Source organism: Thermobia domestica, unplaced genomic scaffold, assembly GCF_964235325.1.
Source record: "Thermobia domestica unplaced genomic scaffold, izTheDome1.hap1.1 HAP1_SCAFFOLD_194, whole genome shotgun sequence".
Lineage (NCBI taxonomy): Eukaryota > Metazoa > Arthropoda > Insecta > Zygentoma > Lepismatidae > Thermobia > Thermobia domestica.
The window spans coordinates 299835-317226 of record NW_027655922.1 but is presented as its reverse complement, the minus strand read 5'-3'; positions in this window follow the sequence as shown (position 1 = coordinate 317226).

Below are 17392 nucleotides of genomic sequence, written 5' to 3'. Positions count from 1 at the left end.
CGGAGATATAAATCTTTATGCGGAAAAACGGTTTAGGGGCAAAAGCTCAAACCAGAATTCTGAAATTTGACGCCTGAAGGAGAACAAAAAGGGGACCAAAACAAATGAAATTGTGTAAAGATATCCTGTAGACGTAAAATCAGGGAATATTTCTTTCTTATTTTCCTGCAAAAAAACTTCGACGTGGGGCACACAGACCTTTCGAAACATTTGATCACGAAATATCAAAATGTGTAATACGTGTAATTCAATAGTACCTAAAACATGCAGAATTGCAATGAAACTCCATTTAGGGACAATACGCAAAAAAGCAAATATGTTTTTTTTTAAATTTTGTACGAAAAAACGGTTCGGGGGCAAATGCTTCCACCCAAAATTCTGAAATTTTCCACCTGAATGGTAGCAAGAAGTGAGCCGAAGCAAATGAAATTGTGTACAGATATTGTAGACATAAAATTAGGAAATATCGGTTTCGTATATTTCTAAAAAATCTCCCGAGCGTGGTACAGACCCTGCAAACTTTTGATCACGAAATAATAAAGTGTTTGATCAGTGTAATTTAAAAGTACCAAAAGCACATTCAGAATTGCAACGAACTGCAGGGCGGCTGTCCAGTTCCTCTTCTCTTCTACCGTCGCGTCGAAGCAAGTACATCTTCTACTAACTTTCGATGGTTACATATAGTTAGCATTGTTTCCTATGTTTCTCCCGCGGGAGTTAACGACGAATATTTAGTTGAAAATATGGTTATTGCTATGCAGTTCTAAACTTTACTTCTGAAGTGAAGAAATGCAGATTAAATTACTTCATGGTGTTAACAACTTGGTTTTACAGAAACTTAATAGAATAAATTATTACAATGTGAAGTATTTTAAACTCATTTAACTTCATAATTACAAGTCTGGAAATGGGAATTCCACATAGGACACACATAAATCTATCTAGACTAAATAAGATATGGAAATGCCATACAGATCCATCTGGGTGCACATGGGATGCCCGTTTCCTTCTCGCCTATTTTTGATTTATGCAGAACAAAATCGAGATGAAATTTCTTTTCTACAGCGATCTCTACATTAGCTTTTTCAAAAAAACTTGCACTATATTTTCGTTGATATCTCGGGATTCATTCAGCGTCCAATAACTGGACAAAGTGGATTCAAATACGCGCCGCGCCCTCCCACGTTTCCCACGTAATGTTGTGGGACGGAAGCATGGTAAATGGGTGTGCTACTGAGTACGTTACTGAAATGTTTGTTAATATCGGGTAACTACCCGAGGTCAACTAATTGTATGCAAACAACAAAAGTAAGGATGGATACCAATTCGATTACGACCCTTAAGGTTATTTTCAAGATTAAACTGGGATAAATCGAGAAATTACAATTTTAATAATGTTAATATATAAATAGTTACTGAAATATTTCTTAATGTCATATATCCATTCGAAACCAATTAACCGTATGCAAACAGAAGAAGAAATGCGGATGCCAGCTGCGATTTTGCCCCTTAATATTACGGTAAGGATAAACAAATAACTTTGTAGTTAAGGCACTCAACCCAAACCTTATCCTTACCTAATTTTAATTTCAAAGTCTTAAGACGAATTATCAGGAAATTACACTACTAATGCCTTTAATATATAATTAGTTAGTGTAATGTTTGTTAATAAGGAATATCTACTCCAAATTATATAATTGAATTGTTCCTTTTCAAAAAGACCTCAGTTTAAGGAAAACAGTTTCGACACAAGGGAAGATAACTGCCCCGGACTGACATTCTTTTGAAAGAAATCGAAATTTCTGAACTTCGGTTATATACAAAGATTTCTGACAATTTCTGGAACTTTCAAAATTTTATTACACACAATTAGATAATCTGGAGTCGGTACCTGATATTAGCAAGAATTTTGTAAATTACTTATATATCAAAATAAACGAGAATAAGTATTTTCCCAATTTTTCGCTGTTTGGCCATGAAAATATCCATAAAGGTCGAAACTGAAGAAAGCATTCATTTTTTTTTCTTGATCGCATGAAACAAACTGATGCTAAGTGGATAGTGACATTGAGACATTTCAGTAACCTTTTAAAATTAAAATAAATTACAATGATCCGCAGTAGTACTTCCACATTGGCCAAGCTTGTGTCCCACAACGCCTCGTGTGGGAAACATAGGAATGAGCTGAGCCAATTTGAACCCCAATTGGTAAGTTACGGGTCCAAGATAGAATTTCGACATATCAAGGAAAATATAGTGCAAGTTTTTAAAAAGCCAAACTAGTGATGTAAGCAGATACAATGTTTCATGTCGATTTTGTTGTGTATAAAGTCAAGAAATAGGTTAAAAGAAGATGAGAACCACATGGGACCCATATGGGTCGCCGGACACCAGGTGGGGATACATATCGGCCTATATTGGCCAGTGTCGGAGGAGCTGGCATGGTACGGAATGCATTTTACATTTGTTCAGAATTGCCTGCTGAGATATTTACGGCTAGTATATTTTTCAAATGGACTAAGGTCTAGTAAAAACCAAGCGACAAAAGGGAAGAAGTTTGGCAACAGCGCATCTTTACGTAATAGATATAAAACAAAATTAAAAGTAGAACAATTGTTAAGAAATGGTCTTGTAGTTCGTTTATACTAATGTATTTTATTTCGTAAGTGTTCTAGCAACAAACGTAATTCTTCTTCTTCCCACATTCTTAGATTAGCTACTCGATCTACTACGCTGCTGCACTAACTTTATTATGATATTTATGTGTCTTTGTTTCTAACAAGTTCTGGGGCCAGAGTGGATAAAGCGTTTGCCTACGATTAGAAGCACACATAAGAGGAGGTTTGATTCCTGGTCAATGGAACAGGACAAAATTTTGTGTAGTAAAATAGTTCGACAGTTGTTTACTGAGTTAAAGAAAACGAGATACACACGTGAGAATTTGAAACTATTGTTTTCTCCTGATCAAACTGCCGGTTAATTGTTTATCACGAGACGGTGCTCACACCAAGTTGTGGGACCCAGGTGGGCAAGAAGTGAGTCCCACATTAATACATATGGAGCAATTTCGAGCGAGGAGGTAACAGACGTCGGCCCATGTTGGGCATCCTACATTGACCGTCATAGATAGAAACGTCAATAGATCTGCATGAGACCCATATCGGATATTAATGAGGGTCCGAATCACATTTTCCCTGATTTCCTACATTGGTGTACCAACCTGTGCTACTGGGGATAATTTCCTTCTTTTTCCCCGTTTGACCATAAAATGACGCGAATGGGGGAAATTACAGGTAACATTTAGCCTTACTTTACTCGATTCCGTAAAACAAGGTGATTTTATGTAGATACCTGACATTGAGAAACACTTCAGTAACCGTTTATAAATTAAAATAAATTAGAATGATAGTTTTCCGATATTTCCTTGTTCTTGAAAATGTCAACGGGGGAAATTGCATGTAGCATCCAGCCTTCCTTTAATTGATCGCGTAAAATATATAAGTTGATCTTGGGTGGATACCTGATATTAGAAACTATATAGTGTATATAGTGATTAACTATATGATACGACTAACAATATATATACTTACTAAATATATACACTAACTATAAAGATATACTTGTTTAGAAGACTGTATTGTATATTTACTTGTGTAATGAATATCAATGGATTTCTATAGATCTCTTCTAATATCTGAATGTAATTATTCTGTGTAGTTTAAAAATTTCAATTTTAAATGTTACAATATCACCTAACACGGTTTGTTATCTATGAAAAAAGTTTGGGCTTCAGGAACAAAGTACGTTACATCAGCATTGGCATAAGAAACGCCTTCCAACGCCAAAAGAATTTCGCTGAATAATACCCGTAGCACGCAAAGGCCCATATTCCGGGATAAAACATACCATAAGAGCACTGGCATTATATAAACCTTACAACTTCGAAAAACTTTAAAATCATTTAAATAAAGAAACCGATATATAAAGAAACAAAAATTGACTACCTCAGCACCAAATGACCCATATTCCAGAATAAAGTTTAGCATATTGGCATTAGACAAGCTTCCACCAGCAAACTAATTTCCGAAATCGGTTCAGTTGGTTTTGATAAATTCTTATACATAATGAAATAAAAAGTAACGCCCTCAGAGCCCGAGGCCTCATGTTAAGGGATAAAATATATTATCACTTGGTTTAAATAAGTGCTCTGATAGTGAAAGAGTTATCTGAAATCGGTTAAGTATAGATTCTGAAAATCTCTTCACACACATAACGAAACAACAAATAACCCCCATGCGCCCGAGAGCCCATTTTCCATGATAAAATATAGTATATTACCACTGGCATTAGATAAGCAATATTACATCGAAAGAATTTTTGAAATTGGTTCAGTAGTTTCTGTATATATAAGTAGTGAATAATTTACTTTGGGAAATTTGACCTTGACCTTGGGCGATTGTTACAAAGCGTATGTAGGCATGGACGTGTTGCTATGTTAGGACCCCCGTGGGAAAATTTTCGCTGCGGGAACGTTCCCTGGGGGCCTAAACCAGTATGTTAGGATGCATTCATGCTCTTGGACTCCTACCGGCTGTAGAACCCACGTTGAAATTTCTGCTGGAAAATTAATTCTGGTCCACCGTGAACTGCAGGTTTTCAAGCAAAAGATTTCCATCCAATCGAGCAACAAATTTGTTGCTGGACTAGCGAATAATTCCAGCATTTTTTCTGGTATTTGGGGCAACTTCCACCATGTGTTTCTGGATCACCCAGCTTTAATTGTGATCTAATGCTAGTTCCAGAAAAAATCTTAGCATTGTATGGTGGATTTAGAAACTAGTTCTAGCAAAATATTCTAGCATAATTGAAAGATTTTATACTGGTTGTAGCAAGAAATTCTAGCATGGTTTGTTGATTTATATGCTGGTTTCTTCAAGAAATTCTAGCATGTTGTCTGGATTTTATGCTGGTTCCACCATGGTTTTCGAGCATGTTATGCTTGATTTGATATTATCCTGGTTATACCAAGAAATTCCAGCATGTTTCTTTGAATTTTAGGTTAGTTCAATCAAGGAATTCCACAATCTTCTGGTGGATTCAAATGCTACTTACGAAAGTCCTGTATCCCTTTCCCATGGTTTTCTTTTCATGATGATTACATTATGGGATAATAAGCTTTTCAAACCAGAATCTCCTTTACATTCGAACTCATGAGTAACAGTCAATATAAACTGCAAGCATTTTGTCAAAAACTATCGAGATTGTATACAATGCACACTGAAAAGTTCATAGATATTCTTACTCACAAAAAGTCGAAATCTTTTTGCCAAGCCTCTATGTAAATAAATGTTCATCTCTTAAAATTGTAAAACAAAATATATTTTCCTATGTAAAGTATTTTACAATTGAAGATGCATTTCCTCATTGTATCGTGTAAAAATACATCGTGGAATAGAAAATATTTTACTGTCAAACATGGATATTGTTTAGAAATTCAAGAGTATAAATGGATCTACTACAGGCTTGGCAAACAGATTGGCACCATCTCCGTTTTTAATTTTACATACATACATGAAAATAAGTATAGGCGTATGTACGTAAATTTACAAAATTATTTAATATCTAAATACATAATCTGTGTCGATATTACTATATGCTCCATCGAAGCGGATAAAAGATATTCCGTACACTTACGACCAAATTGTCCAATACTTTATGGAATTACAACATGACCTAACACTTTACGTAATTAAATTTTCAGAGATAACATTTCCGTAAAATGTGAAACATTATTTACACACCCACGAATAAATTTCTTCCCATCCGTTCAGGATGGAGTACATATACAGAATGTGCCCATATTTGGTCTGTGATTGATACATTTATAAAATTACGTTATCAACGTCATCTTTATTAACTCAAAATTAAAATTTGCATATGTAGCACGAATTTTCGTACATTAAAGAAAGCAAAGAACTAGCTTACTAAACAAAAGTAACAAACACAACACCTGGAACACATAATATTCATATTTCCTCGCACAACCCGTTCATGTTTGGTCACTTGATGTTGAATCGAAACTGTTACGCAATTAAGAACTTATTTGTAACCATAACAGGCTTTCCAATGCTAATGAAAAAGTATAGGAAATGACGACGAAAAAATATATAGGAGGTTTCGTAAAGATGTGAAAAAGGATCATTTCAATTATTCAATACGTACAAGTAAAAAATGCACATGGAAATTACACCAATTGTTATATGAACATACATTCTACTCTAAATATAACTAAATGGGTAATTATCTCGTTGGAAAATTTTATACGAGTTTCTTAGTATAGAAAATGTAGAAATGACAATGGAATACTGAAAACGCTACGGAGAGGACGCAGAAATAACGTTGCACCCTTCCTGGAACAATTATCTGAAATGTAAAAAAAAATCTAAAATATAAACATTTTGCAGCTGGTGCTTTTAAGGTAAGATTTGACCATGTGTAACATGTTCTACAATGATTTGCCTACAGTTAGTGCAAGAAGTATTGATACACCTAAATAAATTATTTATAAGTCTTTAAAATCACCTCTGCAAAGAACTTTTTAATGAATATGACGAAACTAGTTTATTTTTTGTTCCATTTTGTAGGTGTACGAATACTTTTTGCGCTAACTGTATATGGTTGGATGGAGTTATCTCTAGACAATGAGCAGGAAGGAACGAAACATAGACGAGTCTCCATTCAACCACCCTACTGTGGAGACAAAAGGCCCTCCAACCATCCACACCTTATTTCCTTATGTAATTTTCACAAGTGGAAGTAGCAATGCCACAAAAATATACAAGTTTTTTTTAAATGTAGGAAATATAGGAGTTTATAGGAAGAGACGCAAATATATACGAAAAATAGGAAATACAGGAGCATTGGAAAGCCTGCGATAATTAACTCCAATGTACAATACAGGAAATAATGGCAGTGGAAATCGAGTATACATCTCCCAGTTTAACGCACATCCTTTTTTGCTATGTTCACAAGGAATTACCACTCGCTGGATGCTCTTATGGTTCGGATTCCAATATTAAGTTGTAGGTTCACGTCTCATACAGCTTTAGCATTGAACGGGACAATACATTCAAAATCAACCAACCAAAAGAAAAAAAATAGTATTTGAATTCCATATAGAGCAAGCTTGTAAGACTTTGCAGAGGGTTGAGTAAAAATTCATTTTTAATTCGTTCTTCTTCCTATCTGTAAGAAGTTTGTTCTTTGTTCGAGAAGTCTTGATGAGCCAAAGAGTATGCATTCAACTGAATACTGAATAGTTGACTTCCAATCCCATTATGCATTGCTATGAAGACGGAGATCACTATCGCTTATGTGTTTCCACATATTCTCCTGACCATTTTTCTCGTTTCTTTAAATGAGAATTCATAAATTCAATATGGGCACAGTACTTAAGGGAAACCAGTATATCACTTGAAATAAACAATATAGGTACACATGTATCATAAAAAATGGAGGTAGCTTCCAATGCGAACTACCACTTTCCTCAGAGATTCTTTCTTAAATCATTAACAGCATTTTCATATTACACCGAAGTATCAAAATAAAGTGTTTCTTCCAGCACAAGTAACTCGACGTTTTCAACAATAAACGCTGCACTCTATTTTTGTCACTGTTCCTCTCACAAAAAAAATCTTTATATTAGTATCTTCTTCTTGTGAAAACGTTACGACATATTTTTTTTTTAGCATACGGTCAGTGGTTATTTTACACAAAGCGTAATTGGAATTCCTTCCGTACGGCTGCCTATGATTCTGTAAAGTAAAGGAAAAAATTAAAACTAAGTACTTTGCTGGTAAGTGGAAGTTAAAGTAATAAATACACTAACCACAGCTCTTTAATTTGTAGGTTAAATTTTTAGTTAATTATTGCAAGTTTAGTTTCGATAAGTTATTGCTTTGAAAATAGAAGTGTGTCCGGAAATGAAGCTATGTGAAAATAAACCTGTGTTGATCATTTAATCCGTTGACTTGATAGTTATTTCGAATGATAGTTAATTCAATGCCCCATCTTTTGTTCAAGTTGCTATTATCAAGACTCAGTCTAGGATTTTCTGTTCACGTAATAATAATAATAAAAAACTTATTTCTTAGTTCGATCTGTGTAGTATTTTAACATCATTTATATTACGTTTGGAAGCATAACGATGTGACAGGCGTGAAAGTGTTTGTTCTTTTTCTATGTTCTTCTCAGTGAACCAAAAACTTGCATACCTTCTTAAATTAAAATTTTCAGGTGATAGGTGTGTTAGATAAGCAGAGAATTCAAACTCGAAAGAATCGACTGACATTATCCTATCTCACTTTTTGTCATACGGGAAGCATGGTAGCACAGTAATAGCATCTTGTGTAAGTTCCCTGGTTCGATGTACTGCCAAGTAGGTTTCTGGCAGAGATAATCGTGTCCGTGGGTTTTCTTGGGTACCCCTGTTTCTTCCGATTTTCTTATTCCACCAATTTTTCTATCATCATTCATTTGCTCTTTAATCAACGTCTTACTTAGGCTAAAGGGCATATTTGTGGGACCTTAAACTAAAAAAAAAAGAAAAAATCATTTCATTTTAAACCGGTGGGTGTAGCCGAGCGGTCTGAGAAGTTATGTTAACTATTGTGAGATGAGATGAAGCCAATTGCGGTACAGATCCTTCTCAAGAGCAAGGTCAGCATTTTAACTGTCCTCGATATTTCTATGTTCGTATCCTCTAGTGTTCGGAATACGTCGAAAGAACGTGAGGTGCAGCTGGCGAACAATACCCTACTGGGGCGATTAAAATAAAAAGTGGGCAAGCGCTTACTTCCGGCGCGTGAGGTCTGTGGTTCGATCTCCGAACAAGTAAGTTCGCGGTGGATTGCGACGTGTCAGTAAATTTTCTCTGGGTACTTTTGTTTACTTCCACGTTCTCATTCCACCGATTCCTCCATAAGCATTCACTTGTCTTAATCATCTGTCTAACTTACTGTGAAAGGAATAATCGTGGGACGTTCAACTGAAAGATTTCATTTTACTTTTCGTGTCGTCCTTTTATCTTTAGAAGTTATGATTTATATTTATAGCAGGTTTTAGGTGCATGCAGAAGAACCCGTAATTAAATTATGGTAAAACATTATATACATCTCGACGTGTTTTCAATTACCTATTCTAAGGAAGACGTGTTCCCAAGCATGATAAATGGAACTGACGATTTCTTCAAATTGTTCCAAAGAGACTTCTACTAATTTTATAAGTCCCACCGCATTAGAGATTAATTTTCCATGATGGCTGAGTCTTCAGTTTCATGATGATATCTAAAGACCTTATTCCAATGCATTTCTACCTCTTGGGCTTAAGAAAGAAAAAAATAAATAATCAGGCTGGCTCAATAATAGAAAACCCACTTCCTGCATTAGGAGCTCGTAGTTCGTTCCAAGGCTATGTGAATTTGTGGTGGAATATTTACCTGATTTAGCCTTGAATTTATAATCGTGGGACGTAAAACAATCAAGATATAATTCAACTGAACTTATAAAATTAGTAGAATTCTCTGTATTCCTGAAGAAAATACCATACAATATTACGGAGTTCTTGTGAAGTTTCCAATATCAAGGACCCTGAAGGCTTGTCATATGTCTAACGAACAGCAAGGGCGCCGATCCTGGGGGGGGGGGGGGCGAGAGGCCGGGCCCCTCAAAACTGATGTGGGCAACCTTGTTGTATTTATGGATATACAATATTTTGAATAATTTGAATACAATTTGTCTTAAGATCTTCTATATATACCTTGTGTATCTGAATTGGCCTCTACAAATTTACAAAGAAATCGGCGCCCTTGGCAAACAGCTCTTAACTGTTAAAGCTTGAACTTATATACTTTTAAAAGAAACGTATTTTATTTTCAATCTTATAACTTCTTTAGATAATTTATTACAATATGCGGTTCGTGTTCTTCAGTTCGCTATGAGTTCTTAGGCATTTATTATAGTCCGGGATTCGATCTTCTGTGTTTTGGACGTCTCCGATAGACTTCAATATCGGTTCGGACTTTCTACCAAAGCCGACCATATAACCACTGGACAGTACGATTCAGAGTTCGAGTTAGAACATTATGGGTAATTGACATAAAGACTGGTTCTAATCGTATTCTCAATGCGGATACAATTTAATAATACTCATATTGTTACATTTCATAGGCATTAAACGAATTATGCTGAAAAGAGAAATAAATTAGATTATCTTAAACTCTAACAGACAAATTTAAATCATGGTGATAATTTTGATAAATTTAGATGAAAGGATACGTGTAATTGAATTTTCTTGATTTTAATTAATAACGCTGAAATTTAACTAATACAAAATAAATTACAGCTTGGCACTTTAATTTGAATAATTGATTATAATAATGGAACTTAACACTTGGTCCAATTATTTTCACACTGAGCGCGGAAGTCGCGGATTACCGGTTAAACTTCACTACATCGTTAGTTTCCGTTATTTCGCACTATCACTTTTGATCCACTTGGATGCGGAAAAAGATAATTTCTGGGGATTCCAGGAGGATGAACTTGAAGTTGGAGGGATGATGTTCCCTGCTGTCATTCTATCTTCTTTCGGGTGGTCTTTAAATTTTTCCTTGCGCAGCTAGCTCCTTGCCGTCAAGACGATATTACGATCAGTAATGACACATAAAAGTTTGATTGTCTGATTTTTCTTCTCTCGGCAACATTTTGATTATTCTAACGGAAATGGATTTGTTACTAGTTTGCCTATTCGTATTCGACTTTATATTTTCTTATTTAGTATAATACGTTGCACTAGTTAAAATAAAACATTAGTTTTGACACTGTGGTTACACGTTGTTGTCACGTTAATTGCACCAGCCAGACTAACTTAGTTTTTCTCTCTGTTTCCTGGCTTTTGTGCGCAGCGGATAGGCTCACAATGCAGCCTGGTGATGTCAAAGCTAAAAATAACTATGACAACGTATCGAAGGGAATGTTTGGAGACGAAGTTTGCTCTCTGTGTCGAATTTTAGCACCTTATTTGGAGAGACGAGAGGGTCCACCAAGACTTCGTATATGTGTATTCGTCTGTTTGCTGAGAGAAAAATTCTTAGGAGTGCTTTTATACGAGGTTCACTTAAAAATTAAAATTTTCTTTACTAATATTAGTTGAGTTGTACTATATGGTTACGTAGGCGCTCGACAAGACGTTTGTTTTCAGGGGATAGAGAACAAACAGAACCCTGCAACACTGGTCACTCCACTATTGGCTCCAAAATTCTTCCACTGGTCTTCAAAGGGTTAACCTTCATGAAATTTTCTTACGATGATACGGCGAAAAATTTTTAAAGTCCATTCGGAAGGACGGTAAAAAACACGTGGGCCATATAAGACGAATTTCGGATTACGGTTGGATCATAATCTTAATAAAGTTCATTAATGTCTTTTATTATATTAATACTTGTTGTGTTAGAATATTTAAGTGCCACAATTTTAAACGCATCAAAATATAAAGTTATTATTATTTTCTTTTAAAATAGTATATTTGATTATTTGAGTTTACCATTATACACAGAGATGTTATGTTTATACGTACGCTGAATAGTTATTGTAACATAAAATAACTACTAATATAGTGTCTTGTACTCCTGTTTCACATAAATTACTTTTACTATTATATGAAAGCATTCATATTCAATATTTACTTTTATTAAAAACAACTTCGAACACATTGGAAAAGAAACACAAATATATGGTCATTTTAATTATTTTCTTATTAGTAGTAGTGTTAGTTTAACCATTATTACTACTATGAAACTATGATATCACACACAAATTAAATTCAAGCAAAATACACCCAAATATTTTCAAAACATTTGGTTGCAATTCCAAAATTTTCCTTAAATCTACAATAACAATAAATTAATTATGACACCCTACATGTATTACATTCTGGTTAGGAATTTACTGAGAATGAACCGAGCAGTGAATGGTTTGTTAGGCCATTACACTTTTAAAGTGCCTGTCCTCCTAAATTTAGAAGACAACACCTACATTAATATAGTTGTCTATTTCCCAACCCGAGATGAGGGTTAAAGATAGAATGAAAGGTTGATATTAAAGGAATATAGAAGGGTATAATGCGAAAATAGCCTGCGCCGGGCTTTAAACAAATGTAATGTTACCCAAAGTCGGAAGGAACCTCATCTCATACCTTGGCAAGCCACTTAGCATATTTTTCCTTTGATAAAAAGGCTTCGGCCGTTCGGAAGTCACATAGTGGGTCACGGACGCCTACTAACGCCGATTCGCACTACGCAAGTACTACAAATCGTAACAGATTAATTACGTTGTTGCGTAACGTTTTCTTCCTTTAAAACTCAATTTGCTATTCTTATTAATCTTTCTGATAACATTTGAATGTTTGTCTTTTGACTTTATTGAAGTCAAAGACAAAGCAATTTTAATTACACTGTTGAAATTTATGTATGCTATTAATTCAAGTCAGTATTTTCAGACAATAGAATGATTAAAAGAAAAAAAAAGTTTTAAATTACCAAAATCATTGCAGTCGCCAATTTCATAAATACTAGCAGTCCGGCTTAACGAGGTTCTTGTTTACCCTACACCTACTCGAGGTTTTTTCAACACGAAGACAATTTCATAAGGTTTCGTTTGCCAATAAGATACTAATGTGAATTTATAAGCTAATACCTGGTTTCCACCAATTCTCTTTGCTTTAGAAACAGTAGCTTAGTACACAAAATTGGTTTCTCAATATTTGTGACAAATGTATTACACAGAGAATTGACTAACTTTTTATTGCTTGATTTGCGATTTTTTCTTTCGTGATATTCTTCTAGGCACATTAATTTCACTGTATTCAGATTGAACATTAGATTGCTTCACTAGGTTTCTTCGTTTACCTGTGTGCTTGACCTTTGTTACAGCATCACGATCAGTTGATGGCGCATCACTGATAATAGTAATCGACATTTAATTTTGCTATTACATTCATTTTCAAATCGCTTAAACGTAAGAGGTTTGTTCAACCAATTACCACTTTCTTCCTGAAAAGTTTTGTAATTTTTGTTAACTACAGGTGATACGTGATCAGCACCTGACCCCTCTACTAAAGTATGAGCCGCTAAATTACTACTGTAATTCAATTTGGAATTTTGATCACTTTTTCAAAAATACATGCAGAATATTGATTATCATGGTACAACAAGACGGCTTTACTTTTACGATTACTTGTTCGTGCATTGCATTGAGTATGACTTATTTCTCAAAGAAAATTTACGAACAAACTTGGAGAATTTACGAAAGCAGTACAACATACACTTGACAACTTTTAATTTCCGTTTGACTTTACGTATTTTCTTTATTATGTTGCCGGTGCTTTTTGTTACAACGAACTTGCAAATTATCTCTCTTTAAAATTTGATGAACATTTTGTAATCTACTGGAATTTTCTTGACAGGTTTTTAATTTCATTTCCCACGTTACTGAGTTATCGTTACTATCATAAGGCCTACCTGGCATAAAGCTGTTTTCACTATCTTCTAAATTGATAAATTGAGTGCAAATGACTACGCAGAAAATAACACATCCCATTTGTTTTTCCTGTATTTCTTTTACTTTCAACACACAGCTTAAAAAGCTACTCTGCTCGTGACATACCGCAACAACCGTAACAAACACAAAAAATAAACAAGTTCCGTGAAATGGAACACATTCTAATTTACTGGTTAGCAAGGTGCCGACGAAGCAATTCTGCTTTACCAAACATAATACTCTACAAGGATGCGTAAATGGGCTACTCTTGCCTTCTTTTTCAACGCAATTTATTACTACTTTCGTAAACCTTTTCGTATTGTTGCACATACTGCACCTAAGAATATTTTTTATTCCTTTACAAAACAAACAATCAGCTGGCGCCTTACTCATATTTTTAGCCTTATCTGCGGTAAGCATGGCCAACTCGATGGATGAGGGTAGCGGTCGAGAAACATTTTTTTTAACACTTGGGCTGCGCTCGTTACTTTTTCTTTCTCTGCTTTGCTTATTTCTACAACAATACTATTTGAAAGAGACACAACAAATTCCTTGGCCTTGTTTAACTCAACTTTAACGTGACTAACAATAGGAATTATTTCTTTTCCTACATTTAATTCACAGTCGGAAATTTCTTCAACGTGTTCAAATTTATTGTCAAGAAATTTAATTCCGGCTTGATTTACCTTAACAACTGGTTGCTGAAGACTAACAGATGGTAAAATAATACAACTTTCAACACATTCATCTTTCACGGGTTGTGTGTATATTTTTTGGGTTACGGTAGCAATGTCCCACATGATGCTTCCAAACTCAGGTCTGACCCATTCTAAATTAGGTTTTTTGCAAATTTTACTTCTAAAGGTACTGTTTTACTTTTACAACCTTCATGATTTTGAGTACTTTCTAAATTACTAGCTTTTCAAGAAGCATGCGCAAATGCAATCTCAGGAGAATCAGCAAATCTAACCCGTTTTGGTGGTACGAATTTGCAATTTGCCTTCCGGTCATCACGGGTACCCTTATTGTCAGTAACATTCTGATACTTTAAATCCTTTTTGTATATCCTTTCAGCTAATCTTGTTTTCTCAATGCGTCCAGCCTCTAAATTTTCATAATTTACTTTCAACTTACATTTAATGTCTGTCAAAGAAACAAATTGTGATTCAAAAACACACCCATCTTTGACATTATGACAGAGATAAGATTCACGTAATTCACGTATTTTAGCAACAATTTTATCTTAAATTTCAGTCCTGTATTTTATGTTCCTTTCTAAAATAGATTTTGCAATTTCTTGCGTAGCTCTTTTTCAAGTTTTACATACCTTCTTATTTGTTTTTAAAGCATTCTGGATTTCTAACAATGTAAATGGTTCTTTACTATATCTGAACTGACTTTCTACTATTAGATATTCTGTTTCTTTTTAAATTTTCCGCATTTCGTGCAAAACAGGTATTATTTCTCTATTTACGGGCATGATGATTAATTTACTAATGCCAAAACAACAAAATTAATAACACTAGAAAAGCACTACAATTTATCTTAATGAAAAATACAATTAGCGTCGCCCTTACGCAATTCTACCAAATCTTTCTGTGATATCGGGCGCTATATATTACAGTATGTTGTTCGTGTCCTGCAGTTCCCTATGAGGGCATAGGCGTTTATTATAGTCCGGGATTCGATCCCCTGTTTTGGATGTCTCCTTAAACTTCAATATCGGTTCGGACTTTCTACCAAAGCCGACCATATAACCACTGGACAGTACGATTCAGAGTTCGAGTTAGAACATTATGGGTAATTGACATAAAGACTGGTTCTAATCGTATTCTCAATGCGGATACAATTTAATAATACTCATATTGTTACATTTCATAGGCATTAAACGAATTATGCTGAAAAGAGAAATAAATTAGATTATCTTAAACTCTAACAGACAAATTTAAATCATGGTGATAATTTTGATAAATTTAGATAAAAGGACACGTGTAATTGAATTTTCTTGATTTTAATTAATAACACTGAAATTTAACTAATACAAAATGAATTACAGTTTGGCACTTTAATTTGAATAATTGATTATAATAATGGAACTTAACACTTGGTCCAATTATTTTCACACTGAGCGCTGAAGTCGCGGATTACCGGTTAAACTTCACTACATCGTTAGTTTCCGTAATTTCGCAGTCACTTTTCTTCCACTTGGATGAAAAAAGATAATTTCTTGGGGTTCCAGGGGGGTCAACTTGAAGCTGGAGGGACGAAGTTCCTTGCTGTCGTTCTATCTTCTTTCGGGTGGTCTTGAATTTTTTCCTTGCGCTGCTAGCTTCTTGTCGTCAAGACGACATTACGATCTGTAATGACGCATAAACGTTTGAAATATTTTTATTATTCTAACTTAAATTTGTTTGTTACTAGTTTGCCTATTCGTATTCGACTTTACTTTCTCTTATTTAGTATAATACGTTGCACTAGTTAAAATAAAACATTTTTTGACACTGTGGTTACACGTTGTCGTCTCGTTAGTTGCACCAGCCAGACTAACTTAGTTTTTCTCTTTGTCTCCTCGCATTTCTACGCAGCGGGCAGGCTTACAATGCAGCCTGGTGATGTCAAAGCTAAAAATAACTATGACAACCTATCAAAGGGAATGTTTAGAGACGAAGTTTGCTCTCTGTGTCAAATTTTAGCACCTTATTTGGAGAGACTAGGGAGTCCACCATGACTTCCGTCGCAGACGCGACGCACACACATATATGCGTATTCGTCTGTTTGCTGAGAGAAAAATTCTTAAGAGTGCTTTTATACGAGGTTCACTTAAAAAGTTAAAATTTAATTCACTAATATTCGATGAGTTGGACTATATGGTTACAAATTCAGCTTTTTTTTTGAGGATTACCGTAAATAAAAAATCTTAAACTCACTAAAACTACATTTAACACTAAGAAACATACCTATTACAATTTTTATATTTTACAGGTAAATAGAAGTATATTGACGAGTTTTCCTGCCTTTTCGATTTCCTACCTCATACACTATGGTATTAAAATTAGTACAGAATTACAGGGGTGAAAAATTGCATCACTGCACCGAGATTCGAATCAGGCATTATTTGGTGTGGGAGACCCGGGTTAGATTCCCGGCGTTAGCTTATGTGGATCTGATTCCACGTTAAGTTGTAGTCGACGTCCCATATAGAGTCGTAGCTAAAGGGACTCTAAACTAAAATTCAAATAATTTAATCAAACGAATCAAGGATCTTCGACGTATCAACTCGATGCGTTAACCACTCCGATGCTACCGAGTTCGCCCCCTAAACAACCATACACTTTCACTGCTGAAGTTAATGCCCTTTCACTAGATCAGAGCGAGTGGAATAAGTAGCGTAGTGGTTAACGCATTAGGACAGTATACCAAATATCCTAGGTTCGAATCGCGGTCCAGTCATGCACTTCTCCTTCATTGTTTATCATTAAATTCACAGCTATAAAGGAATTGGTGGTAAAAAAATCGGTTGCTTTTTCCAATCGTTAATATAAAACTACCACCTCACTTCATATCTAATCAATCCACAAACACATACAGTACACAGTTTAATTAATGTTTTCTTCCTTACTAATCAGCCTACAGTAATGGCCTCTCTAACATTTGTTACTGTCGTTATCAATTTAGTCTGATTCTGTTTATTTCTTCTTTGAAGCTTTGTATTTCTGGGCAGTCAACCAATATAAATCAGTGCGCGGTATATTGGGCATGCGTCAGTAAAATAAAATTGCAGAATGTCTTAGGAAATTATT